We start from the raw sequence: 26,200 nt of genomic DNA on the forward strand, positions 1-26,200 counted from the left end.
GGGGACATCGATCAGGGTCGCACTCACGCCCAGCCCGTGGCAACGTAGACTTTTTACATTTTATTTATTTATCGAAAATACAAATATTTTCGTTATTACGTCTTTGCACGGGTGTAGGACGTGTACAACCTGACGTACTATGCCGTTTGGCGCTATTGTGTTATGAGTGACTCGATATACCTACAGGCCAACGAAAAATAGAAAAAAAAAATTGAGTTAGTGATCATCTTCTTCCGTTGCTATGGAGCCTTTTGTTTGAGTTTTATGTCTTCCTTCTTAACGAGCCCACGAGATGCTGAATCCAATTGAATTGAGGTTGATGTAGTATCAGCATTAAAAAAAAAAAAAAGAAAAAAATTCTAACAGCTTATTTTTATTTAACGATTTTTGACGGTTCGGGGCGAGCGGGTAGGTTTTAACTATACGCGCATCCGCAAAATGCAGGTGCTTGTTTTTTCTTCTTGAGAAGCAAATGAAATTTTGTACGTCAAGATGACGACGTCAAGTCGTCTCTGCTTCATTGTGGCATCGCTCCCTATTAATTCAAACTTTGAATCTCCGGAAGTGACACGCGTTTCTGTGCGTTTCACCACGAGCCATCCTCCCACTCCTTGTCAACAGACAAGGAGCTACCGCCTAAGTTAATAATAGACTACGATTTGCGTACGTCTCCTCCAAGTGAGCCCCGTTTTATTTTGCGAAATCTCTATCGCTCGTTAAAAATTACGCGTTAAATTAAATGCCGAGATGAATTAAAGAAATTAGATTTGCCGGTGAAGGGCTTTTTAGAACTTACGGGACTGTCCCGCCCTCTCGATAATGACGTGCACGGGGCAGACAATAGCGTCGCTGAGGTTGCATTCGTTACTCATGCGTCGCTGATCGAACGTTAGCGTGCCTTTTCTTCAACGCCAAATGCAACTTCTTTTTCTCTCCATTTTTTTTTTTTGTTTCTTTTCTTGTTGCGTTGCGCTCGTCGAAAGTTCTGATACCCCGCACGACAAGTTGGTATTGGCGTCCATCTTTATGCTTAGTTTCTATTTGTTTTATTTATTTTTATGTTGCTTCGTTGAGTTTGTTGCCGACGTTCATTGACGTGGACCACCTACTTGGACAAAACAGTATAGACTACGAATAGATACGTCCGATTGATTATCCTCTGCAAGTTTTTCTCTGCATTTATTTACTGGCCGTCAATGTTTAAATAAAAGGGACCCCCCCCCCTCCACCCCGCGTTCCCTGTGTCGGAATAAGTAATCGACCCGCTGGCCACGTCAATGAATCATTGTCTACCAATGGGGCTGATGTTATCGCGTACATTTCGGAGCAGCGACGCTAGCGCTCGCCCGCCCGCTAAATCTCATCGAAATGCGACACAACTGCAATGAGATGGGAGATCCTACTTTCTAAACAACAATAATGCAGATGGCCCTGTTTTTTTTTTTTTTTGTTTTTTTTTTGCTTTTTTTTGCCTTGCGTTTTCATTCGGGATGTCCGGACAGGGAAAACTTCCGCGTATATCAATCCCAAGTTCTTAATAGGAAGGTCATTCCCGGACAATTAGGAGACGGTTCGGAGTAGGCCAATGGCTGACGGCGTTAATTTATTACGTATTTTCTTTCTTTCTTTTTTGTTTTTGTTTTGTTTGACTGAAGAATGACTTTTCTTTTTGCTAATTGCTACACTACAATTAAGGCTCAAGACTATTGGGGCATATTGTTTTATTGTGACCCCCAACGTCAGTGAGAAACATTTTGACTTGGCATATACAATTAATGAAATAATGCATCAGTTTCTTTTATTCAATTGCTGGCGTTCATTTTTTATTAATGAATTTCTTTTTTTATTCACTAGATGGCGGCTAGATGTGTTTGGCGCGAGCAAATTTGCCGGCATTATTTAGTGGTCGGCGTGTTGACATTCAACGAGAAGGTGGGAAGGAAATGACATTTGCTTATCTGCACTGCACTCTTCACTGGTAAGTGCTCATCTCATCAATTATTTCTTTCTATTTGTCTCGGGGGAAAGGCATGCAAATGAAGCGATATGTTCGTCGAGTGCGATAACGAAAAAGAGCAAGTTTGCGCGTAGTTCCTTGTCCTCCCATTGCGAATTCTCGCGGGTAACATAACATCCCGCCCTTTCCCACTGCATCATCAACAAGACTTGTTTAAAAAAAAAGGAGATAATGGTGAAAAAAGAAAGCCTTTGACAACATCGCGTAACGTTTTCCGATTGAAAATCCATGTAAGGATTGCTATAAACCAGTCGTAGATGTGTATTAGATATGTAGCCACCTTAGGTGATGAGTAGGACTGTCTTACATGCCACAACTTCCAACAGGGAATGACAATTAACATTTTTGTTTTGGAGGGAGGAATTTGAATTGATTTGAAACGGACGTTGTAATATACCGGGATAATGGAAGGCGGACTGAAAAGTCCTTTGTGGCCGCTGTCGGGACGGATTTCTGACCAAGGCGAGGCGGGGGTAGTTAAGCGGCTGCGTTGGGGAATCTTGGCTTTTTCATGATTTAGTGAATACATAAAAAAAAAAGAGGAACAGTTGATGTGCTACGCTAAGGATCGTGCCATCGGGAGAGAGTCTTTCCTTCTCTCCTGCTGTTAGGCGGTTTTGGAGTTCTGTTTCTTTTTTCTTTTGCTGAGGGAGGCCACGTTTGAGCTTTCCCCCCCCCCCCCCCCCCCCCACATTTTGACAGCCCTCGGTTCTTTGAAGCATGTTGCAGACCTCGTCGCATTCCTACCATCTTATTATTCTTTTCGTTTCCCTTGCTGGACCAATCGGATCGGCTCGAACAGCCTGCAGGAATTCCGCCTTTGTATTTATGTATTTTTCCTTCTTAAGAAAAACGAGAGGGAGGATAAGGTCGGAATGAGGTCATAACATTAAACGTTCACGTATCGACACAATGGCTGCCCGATCTTTAAAAGTAGGTGGCAAACGCCGAAATTCAATTTGCCAAATGACGATGGATCGATCTACATGATGCCACGTCCTTTGGGGGTCGTTTAAAAACAAAGTACTTGCAATCAACGGTACATTTTCGTTTCACGGTTGTGCGTGTTAACATTGACTGTCGTTAAAACAGCGCAATAATGGTCGGCTTGGTACAACATATTATTTCACCCCGCCCCCCCCCCCCTCCCGTTGTGGAATCTTGAGTCGATAAACACTTGACATTCTGTCGTTACCATGGCAGTTTCTCGTTCCAATTGTAGGGGGGGGGGGGGTATGCAGGCTTGAGTCTTTGTTTGTCGTTACACCATAGCGAACACAATTATATGGTAGGTTAAGGGTCGGGAATTTGCTGATTGCGTTGAGGATTCGAAAAGGCCCAGACGTCGTTTGTTTTCATTAAGAATTAAGAGACGCAAAAGTAAACGAAAACTAAGGGGAGGGGGGGGATTTCGAACAACTCCACCCAATCAGTTGGCTGACATACCGTCGAAGCTAAAATTGGATAAGATCCGCATTCAACATAGATTTACTGCCCTCCCCCCCCCCCACTCTGTCTTGATATTTTCCTCTTTTCATTTGGTTTCCACGCAAAGCGGATAATTTGCCCTCGTATATCCGGCATTTGTTACCAACCAAAATTCTGGGTAAGGAAATGTTCGATTTCCTTCGTCAGACGATGACGCACATATTTTTTTTTTTTTATATATATACTGACGCCGTGTCTTTACAAACCTCAAACACTTGACGTCTTGAATGGCGGGGAGGATAGAAGAGCCGAGAAACTTCTTTTTCTCGTTTGATTGAAAGGAGTACACACTCCTGAAAATGGGCAACATATTTTTTTCTTCTTCTTCTTGGAGGGGGAGGGGGGAAGCATTCACACGCAAGTGTGACCGCAACAGAAAAAAAAAAAATGTGCCATTTTTCTTTCTTGTTTTTTAATATTATGGTTTCGAATTTGACCCTGCCCGACAACAGCAACTCAGCCACGCCGCAATTGAAACGTGAATGGCGTAGGAACGCGAACCTCTTTTGTTTAACAATAAGGAGAAGAGATGCCTTATCGTAGAGCCAGTTTGGAACGTGCTGCCAACAGAACATCTCTATCTCTCTCTCGCTCTCTGTGGTCGTGTCAAAAAATTGTCGGGAATTGAATTGTTCACGCTTTCGCGTGTCACATTTTTGTTTCTCTTCCTCGCAACGTGTGCAGGAATTTCCAGTCAGAAAAAAAAAAAGGAGGAAGACCTCGTGACACACTCCAGTTGCACACTTTTCTTTTTTTTTCTTCATATTTGTCAGATTCTTCCCGGAATTCTTTTTAAACCTATTATCATAAACCTCGTAACGGTTAAATGAACCGCTCCAACCGAAAGGAAAAAAAAATGATGGGGATAAGTTGGTGTGTGTGATCTAAAAAAAAAAAAAAAAACGCTCCTTTTTTGTGTGTGTTACATTTTTATTGTTTCGATCCATCCGCACGTGAGTCGAACGCTGCGAGTCCATCAAACCGCCGGTCTATGGGCGCAAAATGGCGGGGCTCTGCTCGTAAAAGAAAGAAAGAAAAAAAAAAGTCTTGACCCAGAGAGTAAATGAAGCTGAGATTGGGTCAACATCGGGAAGACATCCGGTTCCTTTTTTTTTTTTTTTTCCGTTCGATTCTGTGGTGTTGAACAGTTACGTGCACACACGTTTGGACGTTGTGTGCCTATAAAGGGGGGGGGGAGGGCGGGAGAAAAAACACAATGTTATTTTTATGTGTACATGAATTTGAAAGGTGCTGTTATTGGCGTGTGTTAAACAGCCGACAAACTGTTATGAAAGAAAGAGAAAAAGAGAGAGAGAGCGAGCGAGGCCGATAACAGTTTGGCAACAAAACACATATGGCCATCAGCTACATAGTGCGTTAAGGTTCGACCCGGCGCCAGGCAGATTTGCGACCGACGTCTCGTTCTCTCCTCTTCTGCATGCGCCATCTCTTATTTCTTTTATTTACACGCGTGTTGAAAAATGCGCTGTTTTTTTTTTTTTTTTTATGTTATTCTTTATAAGAAGAATGAAAGAGATTACGGATAGTATTATCGTCGTGTGTATGTGTGTGTGTGTGTGTTGTGTGAAGCCGTAACAGAAACACATGCGAGTGTCCCTAAGTTCTCGTAGAGAGATTTTCTTTTTCTCGCAGCTGTCGGCGCATTAGCCATTATTTTGAATGCTATAGATGTGACCGAGACGCCTTCGAGCCCATTTCCGTACGCATTACCTCTGTATTCAAATTTTTCGGCGTTTTTTTTTTTTTTTTTTTTTTTTTTTTTTAAATTTATACATTGAGGGTCAACTGACAAGTGTTTATAGCCATTGAAAACTCTGCGCAAGTGATGGAAGTTTATTCCGATTTGAACCTCTGGCACGACGGGCATTTGACTTTTTGATTATCGGATCGTTTATTGCATTTTATATATATACGTATATATATATATTTTTTTTCGTTAAATTTTGGTGTGGAGGTAAAAGAATTTCACGGAATTTTTCTTTCTTTCTTTTTTTTTTTGTGGCCATTGCGCATTCCTTCCTGCTTGCCAACGTTTTTTTATTTTTATTTTTTTTTTTAAAGATGTTTCTCTGAAGAAGACGAGAGATAAAAATCATAACATTGACAATGTCAGAGGCGGCCAAAATAAAATTCTTCTTTCATCAACATCTGAACGCGATCAAACTTCAATCACGGAATGCATGGCCCCAATAAAAAAAAAAAAGAAAAAGAGGAACGATGATCTCGTTCTTTCTCCTTTTCTCCTCCCTGGAACATAAATACTTGTAGCCTTTTTACGCATATTTATAAGAAGAAGAAGAAAAAGAAAAAACCTGCGTTATGGATGATCTAGATTGCTTCGACGTTACGTGTCTGTCCCGCGTTTTTTTTTCTCATTTCAGGCGTTAAACAAAAAAAAAAAAATGTAGACCACGAAAACAACGGTTCTTTTTTTTTTTTTTTTTTTTTTTCTCTGAAATTTTTACGATCGGGTCCAGAGGAAATGCGCATTGTTTCATCTCTCGTGTTTTCCTTCGCGGATCGCGAGGCACACAGCCTCATTTATTTTTCTGTGAGCCGGACGTCGTCGCAACACAGGGCCGGTCCTTGTTCTCAATTTCTAGGACGCAACGTAAAGGGAAGGGAGAGGGGGGGGGCGGTGGGTGCCAACAGGCCATCGTTTCCTCTGTGTATCTCGTCTAAACTATGTTACATATCGAAATATCTGGCGTCAAATGAATTCAGGCATGTTGATTGGATGACAGCGCGATCGCTGTGTGTCCTTACGTCGCGTAAACGATTCACTTTTCTCATTTTCGTTGATAGTTGCGTGGGGTGGGGGGAACGAAATTGCGTCGTGAGCATTTTCGAAATGGTTTGCCTTGGCTTTGAATTGTACGGCTCAGTCATCGGATTGAGTGAATGAATGGCAAGAATGGAACGTGGCCTTAAACAAAGTAGAAACGATTGTAGAGTGGAACATTCCGTTTTCGTTTCACGCCGTGACGGTCGTCGTGAAAAATTCCATCGCCATTAGGGAAAAAAAGCTTTTTATTTTATTGTATTTTTGGTTTTGTTTTGTTTTGGGTCGGGTCTGCCGTTGTTTGCCCACCTCGTTTCCCTTCGATCTTTCCTGATGGGCCTGCCTGACCGTTTCGTAATAACACGTCCGCGAGAGAAGAATATGTAATGAGCGAAAAGCGAGTTGACAGGGAACGTTGGCTCCCTGTCGCCGCTGTTGTTTTTCCCTTTTTTTTTTTTTTTTTTTTGTTATCCTCAACTTCTTGGCCGTATATTTGATTTTCTTTTGGAGCGTGTGTTCTCTTTCGGTAGCCGTTTTCTTTTTCTTTTTTTTTTTTTTTTGTGCTCCGCTTTAGTCCGTTTTCGTTTTGTCTTCGATGTATTTGCATCGAACGTGACTTGTCACGGACTTTATTTCCTTTCGAATTTTAAACGAGAAAATAGGCCCATCATTTTTCCCTTTTTCGAAAACAAAATTGAAAAACAAATAGATAAGATTCCCCTTTTTTTTTTTTTTTTTTTTTTTTTAAATTTATGGTTCAATGCTGATTGTTCATGTGAGAGATAATAGTCCGGGAGGAAGTGTTGACTCTTGCGTCATAACTGGGAAGAAGTCATTAGCAATTTTTACCCGGTAGGCTAAAATGCTACCATTTGGCCATAAAGCCGCAGTGTTTTCGATTCTCGTTGTTTCGAATGGCATTTTTTTTTTCTTTTATAGACGTGGCTACTAGCATCTTTATTTCTCTCGTTTGGTTGTTTCCCTTCGTCTTGTTTCTCTCGTTTCATTTGCGTGTCTACAACTAGCCAACCAACACGAAATACTTATGGCTATTATTTTATTGTCTGAACTGTGTTTGTGTGTGTGCGTGTGTGTGTGTGTGTGTGTGTGTTGAGCAGCTCGGGATATTTTTTCTAAAGACAAATGAAACGAGCCGAATAGACGTAGGATGTTGTGAGTGGTTTTAAAAAGAGAAAAGAAGGGACTACTTTCATTGCTTTTTCAAACTGTGATTTAGATGTTGTTTGTTTGTTTTTTTCTTGAATTGTTGTTCTCGTCGGATGCGGGGGAAATATGACGGCACGTTGTAAGGGCCACAGGAGGTAGATAGGATTTATGCAGCGCAATGCCCTTTCGTCAAGTTGGAATTGATTGGTCGGAACAGCAGAACGTAGCCGAAGAATTGAATGTGACGTCGACATCGAGGGGGTCGTTCAAAATAAGGGAGGTGGTCCCGCTGGACTGCCCATCTTTTTTTGTTATTTATTTATTTATTTTCTTTTTTTCAACACCCCACCGTGAGTCCGTTGTATAAAACACATGCCGAGTGGATGCTTCGTCTTTTTGTTGTTGTTGTTGTTGTTTGTTCGCCTCTTTTCGTATTCTACCTCTACTGTAATGTTAATGACGGTGAGACGACGAGTGAAAATGTTTTCTTTTTTCTTGTATAAGAAAGAGGAAAACCTCTCGACACACTGTCTGCCTGACACAACACGTCGAGCCCGAACCCCGCACAACATTCAAATTTCAAAAGCCATAAAGCATTAAAAGAATTTTTCATTTTTTTTGTTTTTTTTTGTTCTTAAATTAAAAAGAAAAAAAGAAAAATGCCGTTGTTTGTCAGATTTTATTATATATGTATATGTATGTCTTTTTAAAAGAAAAAAACAAACAAACACCAACAACAACAACTTGTGGACAGCTGCAACAGCGTTGATTATGGGTGTCTCACCTTACCGGAAAGTACAGTAAAATGGGGTTCCTCAGTGTAGTAGTGGTGGGGAGGGAAAGGGGGGGGGCGACTATCCATCGTAAAAAAAAAAAAAAAAAAAAAAAAATCCCCTTCCTTTTTTCACCAAAGACACTCTACTAGAAAAAGAAAAGAACATGTTTATTTTTTTTATTTTATTAAAAATAAAATTAAAATTGTACAATATGGTAGCGCCAATGTCCTATCTACTTTGGCCCTCCCAACAGTAGCAAAACGCGAGAATAGTACAACCGCCGGTTGGTTTATTCATCTTGTCACGTTCCGAGGTGTCCGTTTTTTTTTTGTGTGTGTGTGTGTGTGCGCCTTCACCGAGGGGGGTGGGTGGCGGTGGTGGTGCGGGAGAGAGATTTCGCGGACCGAGGCACAGGAAGATGGAGCTTCTGTGCTGTGTGCTGCCAAAAATATTGGCCAACTGGGGACGTTGGCTCTGCATATCGTCCCCACTTGACAACGCGGCGAGGAATCACACGCTTTTGAAGTTGGCGCCCTGGGAGTCGTTCACTTGACGGGCCAAAAAAAAAAAAAAAAGAAAATGAATTTTCTCTTATATTTATTTATTTATTTTTTTTTTGGCGACGGCCAATCAAAATGCGAGGAAAGGATTATTCGTTTTCATTCCCCCCCCGTCCATCTCACTAAATGAAATGGTAACAATAAAGAGAATAAAAAGACATTTTTATGACGACATTGTTGCCGCCATCTGATACCGTTTTTTTTTTTTTAAACTAAAGGCCTACAATCACAGCACAACTGACGTAGAGTTAGCTGTTTTTCAAGCGAATGAAATTCAATCTTTCCTGATTTGTCAGCGCATTTTTGTGTCATCCTAAACTCTCCCCCCCCCCCCTAAAATATCTTATGGAAGCTACGGCTTCCTTAACGTAACGGTCTTTTGCTACCGGGTAATCAGAGCAGCGAGGAAGACTTTTCGATAGAAGTTGATGTTACAAGAGAAAGAGAGAGGCCAGTAGTGCAAGTCGATGAAGATGACTCTGCTCTTTTTTTGTTAACATGTAAGAGACAGGTGGTCGAAAAGGCCGAACGTTATTGGTAAGGAAAAAATGGGCGCGTCTCTCGTTACTTGAATCTCTTCGCTCGAAAATGTGAAAATGCCAAGCGAAACTTAAGACGCGGAGGAATGTCTTCGAGTAGGAGGGAATATCAATCATAAAGAATCCCCCCGAACTCCCCCGAACTCCACCCTTTTTTTTTTTTTTTTTTTTTTTTTTTTTTTTTCTCCTTTTCTTTTTCCTGGAACTTTCCTAATCTTTTTAGAGTGTCGCTAAAATGATCCGCAGCTCTTTTTTTTTTCCCTTTTTCTTTTTGGCAATTTTTCTGACCTCTTTGAAACTCTTTTCACTGTCGAGGAACAGGAGAAAGAGGAGGGACTCTTCTTCTTCTTCGTTCCGCTGCATACTTTGTTTCCCCCCCTTTTTTTTTTTTTTTCTTTCAAGGGGTCGCCAAGATAATGTATTTCCTCCTCCGCTTATGGTCTTTTTAAATTTTTTTAAATATCTCGCCCTCTGGATGTACATTCGATTGTCATCGCACGAAAAAAAAAAAAAAAATGAACCTTTTTTTGCTTGTTGTCTACGTTACGGCCCAATTTATTATTATTTTTTGAATGTTCCAGTCGTCGATTGAATAGAAATCGATAATAAAAGCAGAAAATAGTAAATGTAGACGATCAATAGGAAACATAGATGGGAATGCGACCGTGAATTTCGAACGAGTTCATCGTTTTTCACATTTTATTTTCTATGGGTCTTGTAGAGACAAACGGGCCACTGCGCATAATAGACGCGAGAAAGAGACGGAAGATAAAACAAAACAAAAAACAAAAAAAAAATGTGAGATCGTTGTTGTCCCGCTCAGATATCGGCCGATGCCACGGGTTATCAATTTCATTTGTTGTACCCCAAGTGTCTGTTGTCTTCCAGTCTCACTACCACAGGAATGCCTTAACGAGTTGCGTGCCGTCCCAATGAAGATGATCTATAATTTTTTTGTTCTTTTCTTTCATCGTTGTGTACGCCTTTTTTCATTGTGAACAAAAAAAAAAAAAAAAAAAAAATGGAAGAAGAAAAGCCACAAGTCTCTGACTATTTGAATCGAAATGAAAATTTCATTTAAGTTTCAAAAGTTGGAGGGGGGAGGGGGGGGAGGCTCTTGTACGAATGATGTTCCGGTTCGAAATGCTTCGGCTTCTAAGAAAGAATGGGACCGTGTGTCATGTTGTTATCGATTTTAGCGGGTGTCGCAAGGAATGTTTTAAAAGCGAACGAAAAAAAAAAAAAAAAAAAGGGAACTGGTTGATGGAAGATGACTGGACGATAAATCCATTGACAAATAACCAAATGAGGAGGAAACAGAGAGGTCGACTTTTGGGGCCATAACTCATTTTCAAACTATCGATCAACTTGGTGGGGCGCGTTAGGCATGTGTCTCTGCGGGAGTGACTCTGGTTTTTCTTTTTTTTTTTTATTTTTAAATACAATCCGAAATGTCGAAGGGCTTCTTTTTCAAAATGACGTGTCGGACGCGTGTCTCTTCGAAGAAGAAGGAAAAAAAAAACAAAAAAAACCCCAAAAAATTCGAGAACTAAAAAACCTGAAACGATTCAAAGTTATTGGCCTTTTAATCAATTAGGTGCAAGAATACCAGTTCTCGAATTCTCGTTTTTCCATTAGTATTGTACGACCACCACTCGCACTCTATAAATCTATTCAAAACAAATTGATTCTTGGACGCTTCTCCTTTGACATCGTCGTCGGCTGTTGAGACACACGTCTATATGCGGTCAACTTGTGTTGGGACCCTTTTTTTTTTGTTTTAGATGCAGGTTATCTTTTTTTTTTTTTTTTTTTTGAATTTTAATAGTATGCACACTATTACCTTATAGACAGGCGGGGGGGGGGAGGACTAGCAGTTCACCTGGATGCCATCAGCAATTTTTTTTTTTTTTGTTTCCTTTTTGGCCAGTACTTTGCTCTGGCCCTCCTCCTATCTGACCTTATACTCCCCCCCCCCTTTTTCTTCAAAGACCAGGTAGAACGTCTTCTCTTTCTTGAGGCATTCCTTTTTGATGTGCCATTTTGTGTAGCTCGACACACACACACACACACAAAAAATGAATTTTAATTTTATTTTCTTTTAGAATCCCCCCCCCCCCGCCTCCCTCTCTCGGTTGTATGCCCATCTTGCTAAGCGCGTCCGCGTTGCACACACAGACATACAAGAGTCCAGCAGTCAATAGCAAAAAAAAAAAAAAAATAAAATAAAATAAAAACCTTTTCTTTATTTCTCTTTTGCTGGTGGTGGCGCGAGTGGGTCTTCCAGTTCTCCACCAACAACTCCTCCCCCTTTTTCCTTTTTTTTTTTTTTTTTTTTTTTTCTTCTTCTTCTTCTTCTTCTTTTTCCACTTCTCCTCCTCCTTCTACTACGCCCCATCGGCGTGCCGAGAGAAGGAGAAATAGAAAGAGAGGAAGGAGGCTCACTTCTTCAAACTTTGTGCCCAAACACTGTACACTCTCTTACAAGACTCGCCAGAGCTCCCAGTCACATGTGCGGAGGACACGCTGGAGAGAAGAGACCTCGCAGTCTCCCCCCTCCCCCCACACAACGTCCACTCTTTTTCCCCTTTTTTTTTTTTTTTTTTGTTTTCTTGAAAATTTAAATCCGTTCTACAGTGTCATCTCGTCTTGTGTTCACTTTGCCAATAGAAGAATTAGGTGTTTCACCAAGGAATTTGCGCGCGCGCGTGTGTGTGAGTGAACCGTACGGGTTAAAGATAGGGAATTTTAGGGGTTTCAGTGTGTTATTGGCCTGATTTTGAAAAAAAAACAAACAAAAACAAACAAACATAATTGATGATTTAGTCAGTGGCAGTGCGCAAATTTTAAAAGTGCGGTTTTCTATTATTATTATTTATTTATTTTTTTTTAAACGAGTGATCTACTTGTGACGAGTCAGACTTTGAACAGGATGGATCGACAAAGAATTCGAGTGTCTAGTTGACCCTGTCTGTGTTTGCCGAATCAGTTTTTTTTTTTTTTTTCACTCCGTACCCCAAAAAAAAGACAACGAAAACAAGTTGTTTTGTGCCAATTTGACCAAACCAATTCAGCGGATTATATAGCAACTGTCATCGAGACAGTCTGTGCGCGCATACACGTTTGAACGCTGGGATTTTTGTTTATCGTGTTCCTCCTTATTTTATTTTTTTTGTATTGGTTTATTTATTTATTTTTTAAAATCCTAACGGTAAGTTGACACTTGTTTTCTCTCTGTTTTATATTACAATGTCCGTTGCGCGTTCACGATTCTCTACACATCTTATCGCATTTTCGAATACCTTCACCTGTTCGTGACGGTCACCCCCCCCCCCTTTTTTTGTTTTTGTTTTTGAATTCTCTTTTTCCTATCACTCCTATTTGCTGTGGGGCGTCAAGTTGTTTTGACCGAGTCCGACTTGAAACGCCTTTTTTTTTTAATCAGCAGTGGAGTAAGCGACTCTTAAATGATGTCACACCGATAATTGGAAATCACGCGAGAATCGTTTAATATTTCGATGGAATTTCAAGAGTAATCGGTTGACGTAAGTAAACAGGAATCAAACGAAGCCAGCGGGGGCAAAACGAGAATCCGATAGCATAGCCAGGAGTTCCCCGTTTCATTTCTAAAAAATTTTTATTTTTATTTTTTTTTTTCTAAAGCTATCGATTACGTGTCGTTGTTTTGCGTGTTCTTGGCACCGAAAGTTCGATCTCTAAGCCTTCAAAATATGGTAATGAACATTGCCTTTTATTTTTTTTTTTGCCCTGATCTTATGGGCCGCCCGCGTTTGCTGCTATGCCCCTACACAAACGATAAAAGCATCGGCGCGCCTAGCTTATATTTAAAAATATAAGGAAAAGGATTTTTCTTTTCGGTTGATGACTCTTCGCCGCTTGGTCCGGTCAAGGGTCCCTTTTTTTTTTTTTTTTTTTTTTTTTCTTCCCCATTTTTACCGCGTTCTCCCGAAGGCGAATGAGCGTTATATTTTAAGAAAGAAAAAAAGAAAGATGTAAATCCTTTAGAAAGAAAAAAAAATTCTTGTGTTGTGTTGCCCGCCGCCACCGCCGCTAGTAGTTTGGTTGTGTCGTACGTTTTCGACTAGCGCGAAAAATGTCGAAACAAATAAAACAAAACAAAAAAAAAAAAAAAAAAAAAAAAAAATTAAAAAAAAAAAAAAAAAAAAAAAAAAAAAAATGTTGTATTTTTTTTTTTCTTATTTGATACGGCGATGCGTGCATACCTGTTGCGCAATGTATCTTCCGACTTGACGGACTTGTGTAGGGCCCATTTATCATCGGCCCGTTTTCTTTTCGATTTCCCCCCTTCTTTTTTTTTTCTCTCTTTGTTGTTCGTTGTTTTGTTTGACACGTTCACATTTTCGGGACAGCCAAAAGGAAAAAGAAAAAAAAAAAAAAAAAGAAGAAATATATATTAGTAAAGGGAAAACACGTTCTGATGTAACCGAATGAAAACAAAAGACGATGCAGTTAAATGGGAAGACAAAACGAACAACAACAACAACGAAAGAAGTGGCAGAATAAAAATGAGTCGCTTCAAACTGTGTTGCGCATGTTAACCGACAACATTTTCTCGTAGCTCAGATCGTTAACACACACACACACACCATTTTTTTTTTTTTTTTTTTCCGTATAGACGACGATGCGCACGCAAGTGTTTTTTATTTGGTGGCCAGCCGTTTTTCCTTTTTATTTTATTTATTTATTTATTTTTTTTTTTGATTTATCAACATCTCCTCCTTCCATTCCCGAAATATTTACATGAATTTTTTTTTTCTTGTCTGCTTTGTGGACGCTTTGCAAACATTGTACGTTTTGTTCGTCTCCATTTTTTTTTTTTTCTCTTCTGTGTTTGTTGAAGTTCTGGTAAAAAAAAAAAAAAAAGAAAAAAAAAAGAATACGAAATGTATGAATGTCTATTGAGTCGACTTGAAGGCAGAAGATGTTGAAGGTAGAAATATGGGAGGGGATAGGACAAGACCATAAAACATGGAAGGGTCATATTATGAAAATCACCGTCAGGAAATTTATCGCTGCCTGTTTCTTGATGGTAGGTCTCTCGTTTTTGTGTGTGTGTGTGTGTGTGTTACGGAAATCTTTTTTTTTGCCTCGTCTATTTTTGGGAAAAATTTCTTTTTTTTTTTTTTTGTGTGTAAAATTGAAGGAAGAAAGAACTTTCCCCCCCTCCCGTCTATTTTTAATTGGTGCGTTTCTTTCTTGTAATTATTACTTCCCTGACCCGTCCTTAAATCCCCTCCTCCGTTTCGGTACGCAGCACTTTTTGCTGTTGGTATGCGGTCGTTTTTTTTTTTTTTAAGCATTAACTTAAAATTTTCGTTTAATGGAGAGGTGAAAAAAAAAAAAAGAACCAAAACAAACCTCAAACACATACATACACACACGCACAAGTTATTTCAGTGTTATTGCCCAAATCCTTCCGGATACTTTTATTTTTCAATTCTGGTCGTGTTCTGACCGTGCTGCCGATTTTCACGAGGAAAATCCGTGCGGGATTTGAGGGTTGCGTGTTCGGAGCTCGCGCGCGCTAAACTTTTGTTTTTGCTTTTGTTTGTTTGTTTTTTTTTTCAAAAATGAACTCGACTTTTTGATTGCGTCCTTTTGCTGTTTAGATATATATTTTTTTTTTAAATAGGGAGTCCGTGACGTTTCCGCCTTCACCGTCACGACCCCTGGAACAATGTTTTCCCGGTCTAACTGTTTCTTTTTTTTTTTTTTATGCACGTTTGTGTGCATCACCTTTCGTGGGCTGTTGAACGATTTTACTTCTGAACGGCTATGTTTCCTCCCGTTGGAGAAAATGGCGTGCAAGAGGTCATCACATATTTTACCTTTATTTTTTTTTTTTTTTTTTTTTGGTTAGGTAACTTGGCGTTTAAACTATATTGTTTATAGTTGGCACCTTGTTTCCTTTTTTCAGGAGTTTTTTTTTTTTTTTTTTTTTTTTTTTTTAAACTTCAGTCTGGCAATTGCCTTGAACTGTTTTTTTTTTTTTCTTTTGGTTTTCCACTTAAACGTTTGAACGATGAAGATCTTGGGGAAACATGTTGTGCAGCACACGCGAACTGTTGTTTTTTTGTTTTTTTTTAATGTAAAGCCTTTGCCATTTGTAAGCAAATGAGCTGTTTTTAAAGGGACGGGCAGGGTACGTAGAGTCCATGACACCTGTTCAGTTATGCAACGAGCGTTCGTTCAATGAATCTGTGAATTCATCTTGCGCCTGAAACCAATGACCAAACGTGGGTGCATTCCTACCTGTTTGCTGATTGGATAATAAAGCATCTGCCCATTATTTCCACTCTTTTTTTTTTTTGGGTACAAGCAAAACAAAAAAACAAAATTATTCCTGATGGTAGCTGAAGAGGAAAAAAAGAAAAAAATAGAATCACAAATATGAAAAACAAATCCCATTGAGAAAAACCTCAAAGAGATTGGATGAACCAAATATAGAGTTAGGAAGTCAGTGTAACCAGTTCGTTTGGCCGCCAAGCTTTTTCTTTTTTTTTTTTTTGGGGGGGGGGGGCGAAACAAATTAACGTTCTTTAATGGAGCAAATGAGTTGTTTTCTTTTTTCTTTTTTTTTCCTTTGCATATGTTTGATGGGTATGAAACACAGATGGAATTGGCGCGAGATGAAGAGGGATACGTTTTGCGCCGGTAGAATCGGCATTTTCTTTTTTTTTTTTTTTTTTTTTTTTTTTACGGATCCATTCGTAGAAATTGCCATTGGAATGCCGATGACCTGTCGCACGCGTTTCTGTACCTCTATTCAAACGCGCATGTATTATTTATACGCGGCCATACAAACGCTAGACACACGATGGCTGTAATAACAACTTTTCACGTGTCCGGCCGTTGTGTGTGTGACAGGGCGCTGATGTCGTTGGAGGAATCCGGACGCATCATCGAAGCCTCTCCTACCTCTCATTTTTTTTTTCTTTCTTTCTAAAAACCTTCCATTTTCCTTTCAAGTCATGGATATTTATTTAGCTGTCCATCAACAGTTGAGATTTCTTTAATATTCCCATCAGCTTCTATGTGGCACCGCTTGACTGCCAACCAATCTTTGCCTTGCTAAATATTCAATTCCTTCTCCTCCCTTTCCACGTGTGTATATTATCTACATGTATTCCCTTTCTTTTCCCCTTCTCTTCTTTCGGTGGGCCGTCTTCACGCAATGCGGCCCTCAGCCTCCCCCTCTAAAAGAAGAAGAATAAAAATAAGAAAACGCCGCAATTTAACATATGAGACGAAATTGAGGATCGATCCCTGCCTGTAGACTCCCATACATAAAACAGTAGTATGATGACCTATCGATAGATTTATAATACTTTTAGCTTTTGATTCATTTCTCCCTCCCCTGTCCCTTTTCTTTTTTTTTTTTCTTTTTTTTTTTTTTTTTTTTTCCATTTCTCCCCTCTTCCTGCGGTTTTGTGTGCGCAAGAAACGGAAAACATTTTTGTCGAAGGTCTATCTTTTATTTTATTTTATTTTTTTTCAATAGAATGCAATCACAGATCGAGTAGGGAGGGTGAATCAAAATAAAAAGATTTTTTCTTTCCCGGAGAACGATAAATTTTTTAAAATATATACATGTATGATTTTTTTTAGTTGTTGCTGTTTAGCATATATGCATATGAGTGTAAGAGCTAGTAGACATGTGCCGCCATACCCTCTATGTCGGATGTTTTGAAACGTCGCTGAGATGGACGGCCGAGAGCCGCACTGAAATTCTCATTTAAATGTACCATCATCGTCATAATTTTCAGAGTCTAAAAGGAAGGGGGGGGGGGGAATGGGAGTAGTTCTAGTCGCGTGTGGTATTGGAGAAAACCAGTAAAAGCAGCAGGAGGAATCGTTTGGGTCCTCCCGTTTTTTTTTTTGTTTTTTGTTTTTCGGGGCGTGTAACGTCGTTTGTTTGTTCTTCTTCTCGGAAGAGCGCGCGTTTCAAACGCGTGCCCGAAAGGTGAAGTCTGAACGTTGGGCTTGTCTAGCGCGCGTTTCATTTTGTGCACTTTATTGATGCAGACCCTCCTCCCCCCCCCCCTCCCTGAGAATTTTTCTCTGTCAACCGTAAAAAAAAAAAAAGAAACAAAAAAAATTTTGTGGATGATATTCAAAAAGAAGAGGAAATGGATGAAAAGGAAGAAAACGGCGCCGCATCTCCTAAATTTTCAGTTAGGGCAAATGCTTGGAGAACGTTCATTCACGCTCGTCTGGGGGGCTTCATTGAGATGCTGGACCGGTCGAGCGCGTTTAATCGCGCATGGGAGAATGCGTCTGTTGATTACACAAAAAAAGGGGGGGGGGGAAGAAAAAAGAAAAAAAAAAAAAAAAAAAAAGGAAATGGATGGACCGACATTCCAATCCATTTGATTTCGTTGTCTCCTTTTCTCTCGCTCTTTATGAATGGCCGTGAATGAAACGAATTAAAAAATAAAAAGGTAACAAAAGCCGGGCTACGCAACTGGCAGCGGTTTGCACGCCACCACCGTCGTCAATCGGGGGATTGCGGGTTGATGACATTCTTGCCCCTATTCATTTTCAAGTAACGCTATTTCAAGTGTTGCTTTGCACTTCACTGTGACGCAACGTGACCGTTTTTTTTTTTTTTTTTTTTTTCGTTTTAAATATCGACAGACTTTGGAATGCCGGACGAAAATAGTTGGGTGTTTTTTTTTTTTTTTTTTTTTTTTTTACCTTATCGGTTGGGAAAATGATAAACGATTTTTGCTCGTTCATCGGTGTCGTGCGTGAAATGTTTTTTTTTCGAAAGGTAGAAAGAAAAAAAAAATGAAATATATTTGTCTCTTGTACCGGCCGATGAAGGAGATGCATCAAAAATAGCTCGACTCTTGTTTGACATTGGGAAGTTCGTGACCGAGTGTGGCTGTGCGTTCTTCTTACACAGTTCATTCCTCCATCTTGAATGTTTTGTTGTAATCTTGGAGCCGTCATCTTGCACGACCTTGCATTCCTCTTGCCTCTATCCCAGTTTCGGTTATTTTGCCTACGTATACGGTGCGAGCCGTTCGAGGAATTTTTGTTTTTTATGTTTTTGGCCGGGAGCTGGAGATCTCGTGATTTTATCGTTTCATTTTTGCAACAGCCTATTCACGCCGGTTAGCCATTTTTCTTGCTTAATTTTTCTTTTTTTTTTTTTTTTTGCCTTCGTGTTTGTGCCGAGTCCAGCAATGATTTTTTGTGTGTCGTGACGATGGCAACGGCGCCGCAAGAGATTTCCCTTTAAGGTGCAAAAGGCGTTGGCATTTTCCTTCGTTTGTTTTCTTTTTTATTGAAGAAAAAAAAAAGAAAAAGAAATGGGCTTCTTTTTTTTTTTTTTTTTTTTTTTTTTTAAAGGATAGATAAAAAAAGAAGAGCCTATTCTTTATCCTTTCGTGTAGAACAACAACAACAACAAAAAAAAAAAGAAGAAGAAGAACTTTAGAATAGCGACTGGCCTGTGCATAAGGTTTGGTACCAACCGAATCAACCAACGAACCCACCAACATACCAAAGAGGAAAGAGAAGGACGACGACGCTGCGAGGCAGCACGCGATAACCCCCACTGAGATATGCATACCTTGTGGCAGGACGTGGAAAGAGAGAGAGAGAGAAATAGACATAGAAGAAGAAAGAAAAAAAAAAAGAAAATGTGGAATGAGAATGAAAAAAAAAAGAACAGGAGGAAATAGATGTAGAGAGAGAGAGAGAAAGACAGATGCTGCAATAGCAAATAATCAGCGCTTTCAAAAGAATTAAGTATAAATTTATTTACCTATGCTGGGCGATTCATTTTGAATCCCCCATTTCAGAGATTGGCCTCTATCAATGCAAAACGGTTTCTATTTTGTTCCGAGAGAATCATCCGGGGGGGAGGTGTAAAAGGTGCGTTCCCGGTGTGTCCGCGCGTGATAGTAAGAGACGAACGACGTCGCTCGAAGCTTTCTTTTTTTTTTCTTTTTTTTTTTTTTTTTTTAGCCGATCTGAAAAATGCTGACCATTCAGAGCTGCCATTGGGAGGGCTGTTAGCTGCTGGCGGACTTCCGCATTGCTTGGTCACCGTGAACATATAGCAAAGCTGAGGGTTCTCTCTCTCTCTCTCTCTCTCTCTCTCTCTCTCTTTCTGTGTGTTTGTGCTGATGGTTGCCTTTGAACAGAATTAAGGACCCCACCAGAAAATAGCTGGCGCCAGAGGAGGGGCTCTTGCGATAGATTTATTTTTCGCACGATAGTTTATTTAAGAATTTTTTTTTTTTATTTTCCTTTTCTTGTACAGTCTACAGGTTGTGATTTTCTCCTTGAAAAAAAAAAAAAAAGAAGAGGTCTCTCATGATCGCCTATTAGCCAGTAAGAATAAGCTAAGAGTCTGCGCGCTCGTCTCGGACGAATTGAAAAATGTTTGAAAAAAAAAAAAAAAAATCAGAAAAAAAAAAAATAATAATAATAATAACCGTGACGGAGAGTTTGTTTGAGGAGGGCTCGTAATGGGCCAGAGCTAATCGAACGACTCTGCTAAGCTCAGGCCATTTTTCGTTCGTTCTTTTTCGTGAGATTAGTAATAATTACTCTCTCTCTCTCTCTCTATCTCTCTCTCGCATGGAGAGATGGTAGTAGCGATGAGACAAAGTATTACAAAAAGCCATTAAAAAAACAAAACAAAACAAAACAAAAAAATAGCCAATGGTTGGTTTTGTACGACGAGCCGACCCAATCAGCTCGTTTGTTTTGCCGTCCGTCTTCTCATTAGATCTCTCCCATTAAACAACAGCGACACGTCTTATTGTTTCTCTCTTTTTTTTTTTCTTTCAAATTTATGCGTCCCTCCTCTGCTACCCAGTCACTTAAAAACAAAACAAAAAACAAAAAAAAATCCAAATGCAAATAGTTGCTGTTGGCTGTCTTGCGATCGGTCAGTTATTTATTTTAAACGCACGTCTCTTTGCAGATAATTCCTTGGGCTGTCTGCAACCGCCGTAGTTGTTGTATCGTCCCGACGTGTAATCATTATAGGTGTGCCAAAAACAACCGCACACTCTACGCTGCTGCGTTTTTTTTTTTTTTTTTTTTTTTTTTTTTTTTTTTTTTTTTTTTTTTGCCTTTTCTTTTAAACGATGGCCATGTGAACGTACATCAAATGGCGGGCAGCTATTAACTTTTGAGAGAAATCCGAATGGATGGCTGTCCGCGGAGGAGGATCAGCTGATAAACCGGGACGACAACTGATTTATGATCCGCTGGCGAAAAGTTGGGAAAGGAATGTGTGTAATGCCACCGTCTGAGTTTTGCGCTTTTTTTTTTTTTTTTCTTATTTTATTTAGCTTGTATATCTATTTTTTTATTTTTTTTTTTTTTTGGTTTAAAGCGGACGAAAAGTGCGCAGTGGCGGAATTCCACTCGTCGTGCAAAGGATCGGGGAAAATGGAAAGACAATGGCTAAGGTGGGCCTTTTTGGTTTCACCGTTACAACGGACGTGAATGTAACATAGATATGGCATTTGCTGACGGTGGGCCATTTATAATTTGGTGACAACAGCGCTGCCGGATATCCAAAAGAATGTGTGCGGACAATGAGGAATGTCCAATGTCCGCGTCATATGCAAAAAAAAAAAAAAAAAAAAAAAAAAAAAAAAAAAATGGCTAAATGACCCGATGACCAAGCGCATTTTTTTTTTTTTTTTGAATCTCTTTTCTTTCAAAGTCGCTGTTGTTGAAAGAAGTGATTCGATGGGGAGGAAATAATCGAGAGTTCGTTTTGTTATTACATTCGTTCCCCTCTATTTGGCAAGTTGAATATAAAAACAGCCAACGGCGCTCCAGTTCAAGCAATTCCGGCTAAAAGAGCTGAGATAGAAAAGGCAATTATTACAACTACAACAACAAAATAGATGAGATGAAAGAAAAAGGATGTGCCAAAAAAAAAAAAATAATAATAATAATAAATAAATAAACAAAAAGAAGGGAATTTTTTTTTTCTTTATTCACCGCTCATTATTATGTCCGTCGAGTCGGCCCGTGTCGTTCCTATGACGCGCGTAGCTTTGTACTCTTTGACGGTGATGGATCTCATTGTCCATAGCGTTTTTTTTTTTTTGTTTTTTTTTTTTTTGTTGTTTTGTTTTTTTTGCGTCTGCGTGTCCGTTTCTTGCATGCCTGCTCCCTTTTGTTTTCATTTTATCTTGTTCAATGTCGTCGATTGGCGTTCCTTGGAAAGAACAAAAAAAAAAAAAAAAAAAAAAAAAATTTAAAAAGGGGGGGGGGAGATAAAACGCAAGAAATAAAAGCGTCAATGATGTGCAACGTTCGACTGGAAGAAGGGGCTTTCGACAGGTGGTTGCAGAGCTTCGTGATTGGGTCAAACATTCGGTTGATTTCCGTAGCGAAATTAGGCAATCGCATAAATTACCGTGTGTGTCTCGGGGCAGGTAGAAATTCCAGGCTAAAAAGAATAAGGGATTGAAGAATGAATCTAACGCATTGTGGACGTCTTTTGCATGTGATTCATTTCAATAGGCCTGTTTTCGTTGTGTGCTTTTCGTTTGTTCTTTTTTTTTTTTTTTTTTTTTTTTTTTACTGAAAGTCTCTTTTGCATTTCCTAATGAGAATCTGCTGGCATTTCCAAATAAAGCTTTGCCCCGTGTGCTATCCTCGACTTCTCTTCTCTTCTCTTTGGAACCTATCATTATCGAAATGCGCTGGGGCGCTTGTTATTCAGTCTGCTCACGAGAAGTTGACTATACGATTCGTCTGAAGAGGGGCGATGAGATGGTACCCAGAATAGAACTAAACAAAAAGCCCCCCCCCCCCATTCCCCTAAAAAAAAATTGAATTGTGTGTGTGTGTGTGTGCAGTGGTTAATAACAAACGGCAATTTTTATGATGATTTATTGGCCTGATCAATTTCTGTATAGAGTCGATAGTTGAAAACGTACGAAGACTGATTATTGGCGAACGGGGCATTCCATCACGTTATTCTTGTTTTATTTCATAAACTTGCGGAACGAGCTTCGTTATTCCTTTTTGAAAACACACAAAACAAAATGTGTTTCTACCAGGAAATGAGTTCCTGCCTCTTTAAAATATTTTTTGGATTATCTGATTTTGTTTGATTTGATGGCCCACCTTTTTCTTTATTGAATTCTTTCGAACGTCCGTTTTCTCTCTTTCGTCTATGAACGATGTTATTGCTCCTGGCCGATCGGTTTGAAAAAAAAAAAGAAGAAAGAAAGAAAGGCGTGGATAGACATCGTACATATCAGGTGGAATGCTCCGTCTATACGTTCTGATCATCGTTTATTATAAATAGCTCTGGAAGAGGCAAGGCACAGGTGGAATGAGCTTTTGGATGGTTACCAAGAGCAGCTTCACTTCTCTCTCTCTCCCTCTCTCTCTGCCTGCCAACGTGTCTACCCTATTTTTCGTTATTGGCTGGCGCGTTCCATTTCTCTAGGTAATCGAGGCGGGACAGGCGAACAACGCAAATTTTTTTTTTTTTTTTCTGTTCTTAAAGGAAATCTAAAATGCTGTTATTCTTCTTCGCGTAGAACTATAACTACCGAGAATATTATCTAACCGCGCCCTCTATTTATTCCCGTCTTAAATATTCAAGAAAAGTCTTAATGTAGTCGACTTTTTTTTTTGATTGCGACATGTGGGCTGGACTTCAATATCCCTCTTGGGGCAAATAAACTTTTAATACCCTGGCTTAAAGCTGCTTTAATCAAGATCCCCCCCCCCCCCCCCCCCCTCTGTTTTTATTCTTCGCTTTCGCCTGGCCAGCAAAAGAAATTCGTGCGTCACATTTTCTTTCTTTTTCTTTGGCCATTTTCCGGAATGCGTGTACACGTGATTAGCGAAACGTCCTCGCCCGAAGGCACGGAATGATCTACGATCTCAACCTTTTGTTAATTTTTTTTTTTTTTTTTTTTTTTTTTTTTTTTTTTTATATCCTGCTCTCTTCCATCACTAGAGCACACTGGAATATTTGATGTAATATCACATTCTTCCATTTAAATTATTTATTTTTTTTTTTTTTTGGTGGGGGGGGGGGGGGTGTTTCTCATTTCAATACGTAAGGTGTTTTAAAATGCCTATTTATTCATTTTTTTTTTTTTTTTTTGCAAATTGTGTCGTGATTTAAAGCAAAAGATTTTCGAATTGCACACACTTGAAATGTGGCGCAGCGTATTTTGCTAAAGGTTAGTGAAGGTCGGCGTGACTGTTAGATGATGGCGAGCTCTTCGGAGAAATGAAGTGATGCGCCAATGTGGTATTTGTGCGGTACATTTCCTTTATTCTGATTGTAGAACAAAAGGTAGGAAGTACTAGGAAAAATGTTAAGTTTTGAGTTTTAAAAAATAATAAATTTTAAGGCCGGTTGCTCTATTTCTGTGAGCAAGTTGCATTGTCCAATCATATCTGTCCCGTCCTCGGGCGGGATTAACAAGATCGAAAAAAAAAAAAATAATAAAATAAAATAAAGAAAAAGAAAAAGAAAAAGAAAAAGAAATAAAGGAGTCCACGCTAAATGAAGTCCCCGTAATTGAATTTTTTAGTGTTGACCTTCCAACAATTTTTGTGGGTGGCGAACGCAACTGGAAGGATCTACATATGTCAGTAAAAGGAAGTTTCAAACCAAACTGCCCATTTTCGGGAATTCGTAACTCGACACAGGGAGGAGGTAGGTGTGCGGAGGATGGAGAAAACAAAAATGAAAAGAAGCGCGTTATTCATCTTGATTGATTGTCAGTCGCCCCTTTTTGCTCCTCTGTTTGCCTCCAAATTTGGCCATTTGTCGATGAAACCGATGGCAATCAACCGCACAGCCATTCCGATCCGTCCCGCTCGTAATTCAGGGAGTCTCTTCTCACTGTGTCCCTCCTTTCTCCTCTAGCGACTGCTCGTTCTCCACTGTTTGTTAGAAGTCGAAGAGGGGGGCTTATTAGAATGAGATAGCATCAGTTCAAAGACTAGCCGAGTTGTAGACGTTGGCTTCGAAACGCGCAAGCTCGTGATTTTGAATGGCCATGGCTGCGGGCACAAGAATATAAGGCAAGACACGAAAAGACAATATCAAACTTCCGTGCAACTGGCCCGTTCGGCTCGCCGACGAGTCATTAGCTCCCCAAAATTGGAGATGAGCTCTTTTAGTTATTTTTTTTTTTTTTTCTTTTTCTTTTTCTGGCTCTGCTTTCTACCGTCTTAAAAGACTAGTCACAGTCGAATACGTAATCACTGTGACTTGGCCAACCATCTTCTTGTCCCGCTGCGCTATTCTTGAACAGTGCCGATATCCTAGACGGGCCCAGAGAATGAGTTAAAAATGAAATGAGATACGGTACAACTTGGTAGCCGTATTCACGGGTATTGTGGGGTCTACTGCTATTATTATTATCTTCATTATTACATAGTGGAGGTCTTAACTGCGTTGCGCCGGACGGGGATCTAGGGCAGACTCTTGTGTCAGGGGGCCCCTCCAGATCACTTTAACGGTAATCTACCAAAAAGCTCCGGGACCGTGTCGTCCTTTAAAGCGTAACCTACTTCCTCTCGCTGTATTGTCTCTGAATGTCGGGTGTTATTTTACATTCATCACCGAGGCTTTTAGAAAACGCTTCTCTTTTTATGTAAATGCAATTTTTGAAACGAGAATGTGCCGTGAACTTTGTGAACATGACCAACAGTTAGGACCGCGGCGTGTTCAATTATTAGATTTGTTTTTTGTTTTTTTTTTCTTCGCTGGCCCAACCGCGGCGAAGCGACGCACCTGCATCACCATGGCCATTTCGAGTCTACCTGATTGGGTCTTAAAAATTATTTGTATAACATGTTGCACCTTTTTATTTTCTGCCTTCTAGTTTTTCGTTTTTTTGGATGGGGGGAGGCTGGCCTTCATTCTACTTATTTGGTTTCTGCTCTTAAGACCGAGCGGTTAATGCTGCGCTCCAGTTGCCCCCCAGCTCCGTGATTGTTCTTCACGCAATCTTCTTCTTTTTTTTTTTCGTCTTTATGTGTCTTGTTTGGACGATACGAAGTTCCAAATGGGAAGAGAAAAAGAAGCAAACACTCCCCGCGAGGCAAATCTAATTATTGGGCGCCATTTCTTTTCTTTTTTTTCTTTTTTTTAAGTTTTGGTATGTATGAACTTGAATGAGACCGATATGTGTGATGCTCTCAATTTCCATGGTGAGAAGACGAATTGAATGAATACGCTGTGGCGTTTCAATGACGCAATGCCACGGTCAGTGGTTAGAAAGCAACCGGTCGTGAAAGATGCGATAAGATGGGACGTCGGGGAAGAGAACCCAAAAAGAATCTTGTTTCATTGTTTAGGTATATAACTAGTTAACCACGAAACCACAGATCATTTCGTTGCGTTCATGGAGGAATACCAGGTTTTTTTTTTGGTTTTTTTTTGTAGCATTTCTGTTTTTAATTGTTTTTTTGGTTTTTTTAAGTTTTTTTTTTTTTCAGCACTGCAAAATTACCATTTTTGGCCCAAATTTAAAACCATAAAAAAAGATATACATGAATATATTCTTGAACATTTTAGTGTATTGCAGTTTTCCGGTCTGTATGTTTGACCGCAATTCAGCGAGTTGCATCCTTCTTTTGTTGTGTTTTCGAATTCTTGATTTTGATTCAAGAAGTTCTCACCGCTGTTGATAGATGGCGTATGTCCTTCTCTCTACCGGCTTTCGCCGCCATTTGAAACCTCGTGTTCCACTTGGACAGTGTGCTTGCAGCGTGTGGTGTTTCCTTGAAAAAAGTAGAGGTCAACCTCTAAAAATGTGTACTTTATTCCTTCACTG

At 39.7% G+C, this 26,200-nt stretch overlaps 1 protein-coding gene across 1 annotated transcript in view; it reads right to left on the reverse strand.

Moving 5' to 3' along the window:
- Positions 1–7,396, reverse strand: part of LOC130687427 (uncharacterized) — a 58,794-nt gene extending 51,398 nt beyond the window's left edge. Inside the window, exon 1 of the mRNA XM_059496266.1 lies at positions 7,379–7,396. The gene's annotated coding sequence lies outside the window, so the exon portion shown is untranslated. The remainder of the gene's footprint in view (positions 1–7,378) is intronic.
- Positions 7,397–26,200: the final 18,804 nt, after the last annotated feature.

The sequence above is a fragment of the Daphnia carinata genome, chromosome 7, assembly GCF_022539665.2.
Source record: "Daphnia carinata strain CSIRO-1 chromosome 7, CSIRO_AGI_Dcar_HiC_V3, whole genome shotgun sequence".
NCBI lineage: Eukaryota > Metazoa > Arthropoda > Branchiopoda > Diplostraca > Daphniidae > Daphnia > Daphnia carinata.